We start from the raw sequence: 12,633 nt of genomic DNA on the forward strand, positions 1-12,633 counted from the left end.
AAACTCACTTCAAAACTGAATAGGTCCTTATAAAATAAGTTTTGTAAATTTCCTTGAAAAAATGAAACATCCTAACAAAATAAAACAGCATATAACAAATGGTGCTAATGTAAAGCAGGCATAAGCTAAATGTTATTTATTAGCTGATTTGTGTGGTATGACTATCTGGATTAAAGCGATAATCAGAGGTTGAAAATTGCAAATGCTTTGACATTTTTGTAAAATTTTTGCTATCTTTATAAATAAGCGCTCAACATATCGACCTAAATGTACAATTAACATAAAATATAATGTGTCATGAAAAAACAATTTGAAAATCAGTGGGATATGTTGAGATGTGGCACCCCAGGGGTCTGGTTGCCACAGTAATAGAAATATTATGTCTGAGAGCAAGTGGAATGTTTCTCTGGTCAGGAGCCCTTAAGCATGCAACACTTCCTGCCCAGACCTGGGAGGGGAGGAATCTGCCCTTATAAACTGGGTCTGGGGCGGGATTAGTGAAGTCAGAGCCTGGAGACAGTTCCAGACACAGGGAGAGAAACAGCAGGAGCTCTGTAGGAGCTAGGAGCAGAAGACCAGGGGCTGGAAGCTAAGCTGAGATATAGCTCGCCCTGGCAGAAGAATCTAGGAACCGGACACAGGAGTCCGAGGCTGTGGGGACTGATATTCACCCAGCAGCAGAAACCAGCCAGAAGGGGATTCCAGGTCCTCTGGCCATAGAAGCCCAGAGGCTCAGTCACAAGGAAGGGACCAGCACCGCCATCCAGGAGCGGAGGCTAACAGAAGGCCCCAAGTCACCAGCCATACGGGTGAGCACCACACGGTATACTCAGGGACGTAGGCTACTTCTACCCGCTTACAGCAAGGTAGCCAGAAAGAGTGCAGATAGATGGGGAGGCCTACAACTCCACCTGGCCAGGGGAACTCCTGTTTGCTTGCAGACTGACCAGGCCCCTTATGTTAGCCAGTACTCCCGGGAGGGTCTGCCTTAATATCACCAGTAAAGACCCTGAACTGCACTGCAAAGACTCTGATTCATTCCTGCTTCATCGCCGCACCAGCACTACTAGTGCTGGGACTCCCGTGCACTATCACCCTCACCATCAACTACACTGCCCTGGGGCTCCACTCTTCCCGTGGGGAGTCACACTACCTCAGCTGCACACACCATCAGCCCCAGCGGTCTGCCTTGCAGCAGCGGTCCGCGCTGACCGCAATCAACGGGTGGCGTAGTCGGACAATTAACCTAAAACCCCCACAAAATACCGCCACCCTGAGCCACGGGACCGGGTCACCGCCACGGACTCTACAACCCCCAGAGACCCGGCTCCGGGTATCCCACACGCGTCCACACTAGGCCCAGGGGGCGAGTCAGAGACATACTAGAGTTCTTGCCATATAAATTGACACTGGTCAGATTTGAAAAATCTGGCCTGGTCACTAAGGGGTTAAAACAATCTGCTCCTAAAAACACAGGTTTTCTGAAAATGGAAAACTCATTTAATGCCTGGGCATATAAAATATAAAATTACTAGTAAATGGGACATTTCAAAGGTAAGACATCAGGGATCTGAGTCTTCTGCATCTATTGCCACAGAGTAGTCAGTATTCTGAGCAGTAAAGGTCTGCTTGGCTACTCGCACCGACCCGAAGATTAAAGTCACCTAATCGAGGAATGGCATAAAAAAATAAATAAAACCAATTCTTTGCCTGCTGTTGATTTGCTCATTCTGCCTCCCAAAGATAGCAGTAAGGCTAGGCGCAAATTTATCCTGCGCTCTATGCTGAGCGCTTACACCGAGGTTCCCGTGTCAATCTCTGAAATACGTGATACGCACGGAACCTCCGGCAGCAGATTCCCTATAATGAGGCAGATGGAGACACTGTGAACGCCGTCAGGCCTATGATCCACCTGTGTCAGTCTTTTTATTAGGCGTGCATGAAAGTGGCGTTGGCCACAGTTTTTTGCACCTCTGCAAAAAAAAGGACACCGCTGAACACAGGCCAGACGGAGTCCAGAGTAACTCTGCTGCCTCATTATAGTAAATGAATCCCTCTGGGGTTTCATATGAATCACGTCACTCAGAGATTTAGATAGAAACCCTGATATAAGTGCTCAGTATAGAGCAGCGGATAAATGTGATCCAAAATGTTATGTAAAATTTTGACAATAAAAGCTCCATTCACAAAAAAAGCAAGACCTCACTCAGGCCTGTCATCTGTTAATGGAAATATAAGGACTTCCACATTACTGGTAGCACAAAGGCTCTTGAAATGCAAAATGGCTCCGCGCCCTCAAAAAGAAATCCAGCGAATTATGAGCTCCCAAATCCAAATGCCTCCCTCCCTTTGAAGCCCCACAGTGTGCCTAAATCACAGTTAGCATCCACATGCTTGGCATTTCTGTAGCAATGAGACCCCGCCTAATTTAAAGGTGCATGTCTCCAGAAGCACGAGATGGGCACAGCGTACTGGTCACTACAACGTACTGGTCACTACAACGTACTGGGCCCTACAATGGTAGTTTGCAATTTTCACTCAGCAACATCCACTGCTGCTTGTTTCTGGAAAACACACATGAAGTCAAAATCATCACTACACCTGTAGATAAATTCACAAAGGGGTATAATTTCCAAAGTGGGGTCACTTGAAGGGGATTCTGCACTTCTAGCACGCAGTAGCTCTGTATATGGAGTCCACAAACTATTATAGGAAAATCTGCGCTCTCTTCTGAGTCTCGCCGTGTGACTAAGCAGTACTGTACAGCCATATATGGGGTGTTTTTACGTTCAGCAGTAATTGTGGTACACATTTTGGTGCCATTTTTACCCATTGTCCAGTGTAAAAATTTAAAATCTGGGGCTAAAACAACATTTTGGTGGTAAAAATGTAATTATTTTTTCTTCAATGCCCAATGGTATAAAATGCTGTGACTCACCTGTGCTGTCAATATGATCACTGCACCCCTATATGAATTCATTGAGAGGTGTAGTGTGTAAAATGGGATCACTTGTGGGGGTAGTTTGGCTAATCTGGCACCTTTACCAATGTGACATGGCACCCTCAAAGCAGCCCAGCAAACTGAACTCTAACATTGCGCTTCTTCCCTTCTGAGCTTTGTACTGTGCCTCTAAAGTAGTTTAAAACCACACATGGGGTATCTGTGTACTCAGGATAAATTGCACAACAAATTTTGGGGTCCATTTTCTCCTGTTACCTAGTGAAAATGCAGAATTTGGGCTAAAAAAAACTTAAAAAAAAAAAATGATTTCTTTATTTTCATGGCTCAACGTTCTAAACTTCTGTGAAGCACCTGGGGGTGCAACGTGCTCACCACACATCTAGATAAGTTCCCTGAGGGGTCTAGTTTCCAAAATGGTGTCAATTGTGGGGGGTTTCCACTGTTTAGGCACATCAGGGGCTCTCCAAACGTGACATAACATCAGCTAATTATTCAAGCAAATTTTGCATTCAAAAAGTCAAAAGGCGCGCATTCCCTTCTGAGCCCTGCCATGCGCCCAAACAGTAAGTTTCCTCCACATATTGGGTATCTGTGTGCTCAGGAGAAAGTTAACAACAAATAACAAATATTTGGGTCCATTTTCTCCTCTTACTCCTGTGAAAGTAAAAAAAATTGGGTCTAAAGTATAATTTTTGTGAAAAAAGGTTAAATGTTTACATTTTTTTCTTCCCCATTCCATTAATTCATGTGAAGCACCTGAAGGGTTAATAAACTTCTTGAATGTGGTTTTGAGCACCTTGAGGGGTGCAGTTTTTAGAATGGTGTCACATTTAGGTATTTTGTGTCATATAGACCCCTCAAAGTCACTTCAAATGTGATGTGGTCTTTAAAAAATGATTTTGCAAATTATGTTGTAAAAATGAGAAATCGCTGGTCAACTTTTAACCTTTCTAACTTCGTAACAAAAGAAAATGTTGCTTCCAAAATTGTGCTGGTGTAAAGTAGACATGTGGTACATGTTATTTATTAACTATTTTGTGTGACATATCTCTCTGATTTGAGCACATAAAAATTCTAAATTTAAAAATTTAAAAAATTTGTACATTTTTGCCAAATTTCCTTTTTTCTACAAAAAACGTAAGTCACATCGAAGAAAATTTACCACTATCATGAAGTACAATATGTCATGAAAAAACATTCTCAGAATCAGTGGGATCCGTTGAACTGTTCCAGAGTTATTACTTCATAAAGTGACAGCTGTCAGAATTGAAAAAAATGGCCTGGTCACGAAGGTGAAAACAGGCTTCAGTGTGAAGGGGTTAATAATACTGTTTGGTCTCACAATGGAGCTTGGAAGGGAAGGAGTGCTATTTGATTTTTCGATCGCAATATTGGCTGGAATAGATTGCAGATGCCATTTTGCATTACCAGAGCTCCTACAGTGCCAAAACACCACAAACTCTCACAAGTGACCTTATTTTTGAAACTGCACCTCTTAATAAATTTATCCAGGGCTGTATTGAACATTTTGAACCCACAGGTGCTTCACAAAACTTTAGAATATTCAGATATGAAAAAGAAAGCTTACATGTTTTCCACTCAAATGTTATTTTAGTTCCAAATTTGTCATTTTCAAAAGGGGTAATTAAAGAAAAAAGACCTCACAACTTGTTATTCCATATCTTGTTTATATCTAATATAGTGATAACCCACATGTGGCCAAAAACAACTGGCTCAGAAAGGATATCATACCCAGCTAAAATGATGGTGAAAAAGAGACCTAAAGAAAGTTTTAAGTCCTAGGAGGCCAACAATTTTTATTGTAACAATATTTTGCCCTCATCATACACGGGTCCAATCTTATTGGAAGAATTCACCCCATATTCTGAGGTTACTTTCCCAGGCAACGGAGGTCGCACTTAGCTTCTTTTAGGTCACATCCTATGCTGTGTCTCTGAACCACATGTGTATACCTGATGAAGGTCGGTGAGACTGAAATGTCATTCAAATTCATCTATACACAGCTCAATTGAATAAATTGCATCATAAACTGTATTAAATTGAGTGCCGGATTCCTTTTTTGAATTGTGCTGAATTATGTGTTACTCTGTAATGTCTGATATTGTTTGAACATATCCCCTCTGAATTGTAAAGTGCTGCAGAATTATGATTATTATTATTATTAGTTGACTATGAGTCATCCTGTATGCATTTTATACAAGGTTATGCCCTATTGGTGGTGGGGATGGGAGAAGTCTATTGAGTATGATGAGGATGCTGTACATAAGCATCGCCTATTGGCAAGGTATCACCAGTAAACTTTCAATCGTGTATCTTTATCATGCAAAGCATTTACTCAATGGGGCATAAAACACATGTAAGGTCCTTGACCTTAACTGTTGCAGTTGACCCTGCAGTGCAACTTGCATCACAAAATAAATTCCACACAGTGTACAACAGTCTCTGCCATATAAAATTATAAGGCAGAGATGGTTTTATTCAATAAATAATGGTGATTAGATATTTTCCAATGAGGCTGGATGCATGTTACTCTTTGCAAAATGTAGTACTATCAAGGTGGTTCAGCAAGAATTGTGGTGAGCTTGGACATGTGAGAGTTCAATTTGCACACAAATATATGAATGTATCCATGTTTCTTGAGCATACAAAAGGCTGATGATACATTGGAGGGAAAGAGGAAGAGTATGGAAAGTAGGAGATAATGATGATAATGGGGCTGTGACAATGACTAGGCAGTAGTACTAATTGTGGCAGCGCACTGGCTACCATAAAGACCACTATAAGGAGAAGGACAGCTTGAACTTTGGTCATCTTGCTGATCAGTTTGATTTTATCATGTAAGCTGGTGATGCTGTTTCATGTGCTGATGGGAATACATGGTTCCTAGTTGATATGTGCCAGGATGCACATGGTTTATTTTCGAACATCAGAGCCTACATACTGCAACAGTGCTGGTCCTCGAGCAATGGGGAAAAAAGTTTCTACACCCAACATGCCCACACATAGGAACTGCCACCACCACAAACACTTGAAAACAGGGCTTGGAGAAGGTATTTTGGTCCCCTAGGCAGATGAAGCCAGTGCCGTTTCTCCCCCACACCTCCAAGACTACACCAATGAACCCTCAGCCCCAAAGCAAAGGAATTAGTCAGAAACTAAGGCAACTGAGCCCCCTCTGATGTAACAGATCATAAACTTTCATGACCACTTCCACTAGAATCATTACTTTTTTCACCCAAAAATACCAGTAAAAAACTAATGTATTTTAGGGGTGAGGCTCAACAAGGAGTGCACTTTCAAAGTTAGATATAAAATCATTCATTGTTTGTGGACCATTTACACAACACCAAAGATAAATAGTGATATTCATCCCTGAGATCCTATATTTTATATGCAAGCCACATGGAAGGTCATGGAAATTAGTATAACTTAACTATAATGGGGGTTGTTTGGTTTCAATTAAGGTGTCCAGCATTTGTCGTATACCCTAGTGGAAACTAGACAGAACCTAGTATTGATAAAGGGATACATATGATGTTTTTTGTGTCCATCATGAAACAAATACAGCTTGCAACAAAACTGATGGTGGTTCTGGTGCCATATTCTTGAACGGATAGTGGTACTGGTGCCGTATTTATGCAATGATGGTGATTCTGGTGCTGTATTCATGTACTACTGGTGGCTCTCGTGATGTATTCATGTAGTGATGAAGATTATGGTTCTGTATTCATCAGCAAAACGATTATCAGTACATTAATACGCAACCAAAATCATCATCAGAACATAAACCAAACACAAGATCCATCAATAGTACATAATAACGGCACCAGAAGCATCAATAGTAAAAAAAAAATAGATCACTAGAACCACCATCAGTACATTAATACATCACCAGAACCACCATCAATATATTAATGAGTAACCAGAACCACAATCAGTACATGAATACATCACTAGAACCACAGTCAGTAAATAAATACAGCAGTACATGACTACATCACCAGAACCACCATCAGTACATGACTACATCATCAAGTGTAGTACAGCAATCAATTGTAATGTCACATCAACCCCATATACATTTGTATCACATGAACCTAAAGCTCCCAATGTGTCCTTAATAATGGTAAGGAGATGCTGGGAGTTGTTATCAGCCATTATCAGACTGCGGTCCATAGAGGAACCACAGTACTGATGAGACGAAGTCAGTATCAACAAGTAAACATTTAAATCCAGGTATCTTATAGGTAACATCTTCTCTGATTTCAGTTGTTCTTTCTTTTCGTCTCCATCTTGTCCAGACTCCATGATGATTTTTCACATCCACATCTCATCTCTGCAGACTTTCCTCTTCTCTGGTCTTCTGCAGCACATACAAACATGGTGCCCCTAAATATAAGAGTGCTACTAAAATTCCCTCTGCATAAAAATATTTGTCCATACTTTGCCCTAAATTAGCCTCCTATGGTATATGGTCTCCACACTGTCTGCCTTAATGAGCTATATCCACCACACCATCTGCCATTATCAGTTATAACCGCCACGTCATCTGCTCTTATTAATGAGGATCTATACCATGGCTGTCCCCTCTTCACTGTTTTCTGTCATACTCTCTATATCTCCACTCTGTCCCCCGGCCATGCTAACCTCTCTCCATACTGTGCCTCCATTTAACACGGTTTCCTCTCCATATCAATTCTGTGCCCCTTCTTCACACTATGCCCTCATATTGCCTCCACACTGCCCTCTCCAGACTATACCTCTCCTCACACTGTCCCCCTATAGAGTACAGTATGATGGTCACCACAGCCACCCATGCAGTATGATATCCACATCAGCCCCCCAATATACACTATGATGTCCACGACAGCCCCCCATGTAGTAAGATGTACAGTATACCTCAGTCCCCCATTATATAGTGACATCACCACCACAGCCCCCCATATATAGTATGATTGCCCCCACAGCACCCCATACAGTATTATGGGCTCCCAGTCACTGATCTAGTGTAATTGCCCCCACTGGCCCTTTTGTACAGTATAATGTCCCCCACATCACCCCATACAGTACAATATCCACCACAGCCCCCCCCCCCCCGCAATATACAGTATGATGTCCACCACAGCCACCTATACAATATGGTCACCACAGCCACCTATACAGAATAATGTTCCCCACAGCGCCCTATACAGATTAGTTACAACAGCCCCCAATACAGTATCATCAGCACAGACCCCAGTATGTCCCCTACAGCCCCCTATACAGTATGGTCATCACAGCCCCCAGTATTATGTCCCTCACAGCCCCTTATATAGTATTATTGCGTCCCAAGCCCCTATACAGTATGATGTATTCACAGCCAATCCTAGTATAACATCCTACATAGCCAGCCCCAGTATAATGTCCTCCACAGCCAGCCCCCAGTATAATGTTCCACAAAGCCAGACCCCTAATGTCCCCATAAGTCAGCCCCGAGTGTGATGAACCCCCACAGTCAGGCCCCAGTATAATGTTCCCCATAGCCAACAGCCCCCAATATAGTATCCCCGACAGCCAGTAGCCCCCAGTATAATATCCCCCACAGTCAGCAGCGCCTTGTATTATGTCTCCAACAGCCAGCAGCCCCCAGAACTCTCCCTCGCAGCCAGCAGCCCTAGTATAACATTCCCCATAGCCAGCAGCCACCAGTGTGATAGTTCCCCCACAGCCAGCAGCCTTCAATATTATGTCTCCCACATGTAGCAGCCCCCAGTATTATGTCTATAACAGCCAGCAGCTCCCAGTATTATTTCCCCCACAGTCAGCAGCCCCCAGTATTATGTCCCCCAAAGTCAGCAGCTCCTAGTATTGTCCTCCGCAGCCAGCGGCCCCCAGTATAATGTTCCCCATAGACAGCAGCCCCCAGTGTGATAGTGTCCCCACAGCCAGCAGCCCCCAATATAATGTCCTTCACAGCTAACAGCCCCCAGTATTATTTCCCTAACAGCCAGCAGCCCCCAATAGAGTCTTCTGCAGCTAGAAACCCCCAGTGTGATGTTCCCCATAGCTAGGAGCCCCCAATGTGATAGTGCCCCCACAGCCAGCAGTCCCCAGTATTATGTCCCCCACAGTCAGCAGCCCCCAGTATTGTCCTCTGCAGCCTGCAGCCCCCAGTATGGTCCCTCACACCCAGCAGCCCCAGTATAATGTCTCCAACAGCCAGCAGCCCCCAGTATTATTTCCCTAAGAGTCAGCAGCCCCCAGTATTGTCCCCATCAGCCAGCAGCCCCAGTATTATGTACCACAAAGTCAGCAGCCCCCAGGATTATGTCCCCAACAGCCAGCAGCCCCAAGTATTAATTCTATAACAGTCAGCAGCCCCCAGTATTGCCCCCCTCAGCCAGCAGCCCCAGTATAATGTTCCCCATAGCCAGCAGCCCCCAGTGTGATAGTGACCCCACAGCCAGCAGCCCCAGTATTATGTACCCCAAAGTCAGCAGCCCCCAGTATTATGTCCCCAACAGCCAGCAGCCCCCAGTATTATGCCTCCACAGTCAGCAGCCCCCAGTATTATTTTCATAACAGAGAGCAGACCCCAGTTTTGTCCCCTACAGACAGCAGCCCGTGTACAATGTCCCCACAGAGAGCAGCCCCGAGTATTGTCCCCCATAGCCAGCAGCCCCCCAGTATTGTCCCCTACTGCCAGCAGCCTCGAGTATAATGTTCCCCGCAGCCAGCAACCCCCCCAGTATTGTCCCCTACAGCCATAAGGAGCTGAGTATAATGTCCCCCACAGCCAGCCCCCAGTATAATGTTCCACAAAGCCAGACCCCTAATGTCCCCATAAGCCAGCCACGAGTGTGATAATCCCCCACAGTCACACCCCAGTATAATGTTCCCCATAGCCAGCAGCCCCCAATATAATGTCCCCAACAGCAAGCAGCCCCCAGTATAATATCCCCCACAGCCAGCAGCCCTCAATATTATGACCCCCACATGCAGCAGCCCCCAGTATTATGCGTACAACAGCCAGCAACTCCCAGTATTATTTCCTCCGAAGTCAGCAGCCCCCAGTATAATGTTCCTGAAAGACAGCAGCCCCCAGTGTGATAGTGTCCCTACAGCCAGCAGCCCCTAATATAATGTTCCCCACAGCCAGCAGCCCCCAGTATAATGTCCCTCACAGCCAACAGCCCCCAGTATTATTTACCCTATGGCCAGCAGCCCCCAATAGTGTCCACTACAGTCAGCAGCCCCCAGTGTAATGTTCCCCATAGCCTGCAGCCCCCACTATTATGTCCCCCACAGGCAGCAGACCCCAGTATTATGTCCCCAACAGCTAGCAGCCCCTAGTGTTATGTCCCCCACCGTCAGCTGCCCCCAGTATAATGTTTCCAACAACCAGCAGCCCCCAGTATTATTTCCCTAACAGTCAGCAGCCCCCAGTATTGTCCCCCTCAGCCAGCAGCCCCAGTATAATGTTCCCCATAACCAGCAGCCCCCAATGTGATAGTGACCCCACAGCCAGCAGCCCCAGTATTATGTCCCCCAAAGTCAGCAGCCCCCAGTATCATGTCCCCAACAGCCAACAGCCCCCAGTATTATGTCCCCACAGATAGCAATCCCCAGTATTATGTCCCCAACAGACAGCAGTCCCCAGTTTTGTCCCCCACAGCCAGCAGCCCCCAGTATTGTCTCCTACAGCCAGCAGCCTCAAGTATAATGTCCCACACAGCCAGCAGCCCCCGCCCAGTATTGTCCCCTACAGCCATAAGGACCTGAGTATGATGTCCCCCACAACCAGCCACCTCCAGTATTGTCTCCCACAGCCAGCAGCCCCCAGTATAATGTCCCCAACAGCCAGCAGTCACCCCCGTATTGCCCTCCACAGCCAGCCCCTCTTTTGATTGCCTGCATTGAGTGGTAACGCAATATGAAAAAAATGTAAAAAAAAAAAAGCTTACACTCACCTAATCCAGGCTTCCCATCCAGCACAACTCCGTCTCTTCCTTTCTCTGGTACAGCAGTGGGGGCTGGATGGTGCAGTGACGTCACTGTATTGCGCCATCCCACGTCCCCTGCGTGCACCATCTCCTACAGGGCGCAGGCCGGATGTGGCCTGCATTCTGTTGGAGGTCCTGTCAGAGCAGGGGGCTGATTACATCTCCTCTGCTCCTGTGCCGACAGCTCACACACCAATTGTATTCGTGCCTGACAGACGTGAATACTTTTGAGTGTGGGGAGGGAGTGACAGTCAGGGTCACAGGTAAAGAGAGGGGTGAACTGTGTCAGTAATTGACACTGTTCCCCTATGTGCTCATGCCCTGGTCGTCACTATGCTGCGGCCGGACGAAGGTGACGGGCGGCCGTAGTCATTCAGCAATGCTAGGTGTTGTTTTTTTTTTCTTAAGTGCGCCCCCCCTCAGGTAGGCAGTAGGTAGCACTTTAGGTGGGTGCTTACCGTGCCTACCCCTCGTCCCTGCCCTGCCACCAGAGCTTTCAGGCGCCATTGAGCCTCCTACACTAACATCAGTAGCAACATCACCTGGTCCAAAGCATATCACAAAAGAGGCAGATCTTCCACAAGAACATTGGCTCTGTTCTTTAATGCTGACTCCACCACCCTCCTTTTCTGATAGCATCACCTCCTAGGCACCCCAATTTGGTTTCAAATCAGCAGCATTGTCCATGACTCAACTGACAGTTGTCGCAGTGTGGGAAATTATCTAAGTTCTTTGCCCCCACAGCTGTTTACCACCTTTTAGATTTTCCCTAAGTGTGCTATGTAATGCAGTGGCTTGCTGCATTACTAAAATGTCCAGGGGGGGGTTCTGGCTGACCATTTACCTCCCCCTCAGGTGACTGATCACATGACTGTGACATCATCACAGGTCCTTTATGCACAGAAGGATATATCAATCCTGGTGGTTCTGAAACAGAGTGAGAGAGAGAGGCCTGGTGAAGCCTGGAAGGTAGAGTCTGGATCCCTGTGTTTGAGATACCAGTAGCCTTGGAAGGCGAGAGGCCTGGTCCCTGTGTGGGACTCCACTAGCCGGGAAGGAAGAGGCTGGATCCCTGTGTTTAAGATACTAGTAGCCTTGGAAGGCACGTGGCTTTGAGACTACGTCTGGGAAGCCACCGCTGTGGCAGAACCGAGCTGATAGAAGCAGCAGAGACCCGGCAAAGGTAAATCGGCACTTTAAGTGTATAATGTTGCTGTACCTTGCTGAACTCTGTATTTGAAGCCCAGCGGGCATAGCTGCCACTGAAAAGGCTCTAGGATACATGTGTAACATTCCTGTGAGCCACTGAGATGGACTATGTTATGTGCGGTTTATGATGTGTAATAAACTGCTGGACTACATATTACCGGAAAACATGGCATGTGTGCTTTAATTGACTCGGTGAAGCGAGTACCCCAGAGTGATGAATAGCGCTACCTTACAGCTAATACCCTTGAAAGTGGTCTTAATTACCATGTGTGGTAGAGCTTACAGCCCCATGTCATCCAAGTACAAAGGCTAACTGTCCATCTCACCAATAAATCAACTACAATTTGTTCTTGTAAAATATCTGCCTTAGCCTCTGAAGTGCTGTGTATTAAGCGACTGAGAAGCTGTCATTGACAAAATTGAAAGTCTTATATGTAAAAGATTACTTATTTTGGTGGC

Source organism: Phyllobates terribilis, unplaced genomic scaffold, assembly GCF_046119375.1.
Source record: "Phyllobates terribilis strain yellow unplaced genomic scaffold, ASM4611937v1 Scaffold_10__3_contigs__length_209671492, whole genome shotgun sequence".
In the NCBI taxonomy this organism is placed as follows: Eukaryota; Metazoa; Chordata; class Amphibia; order Anura; family Dendrobatidae; genus Phyllobates; species Phyllobates terribilis.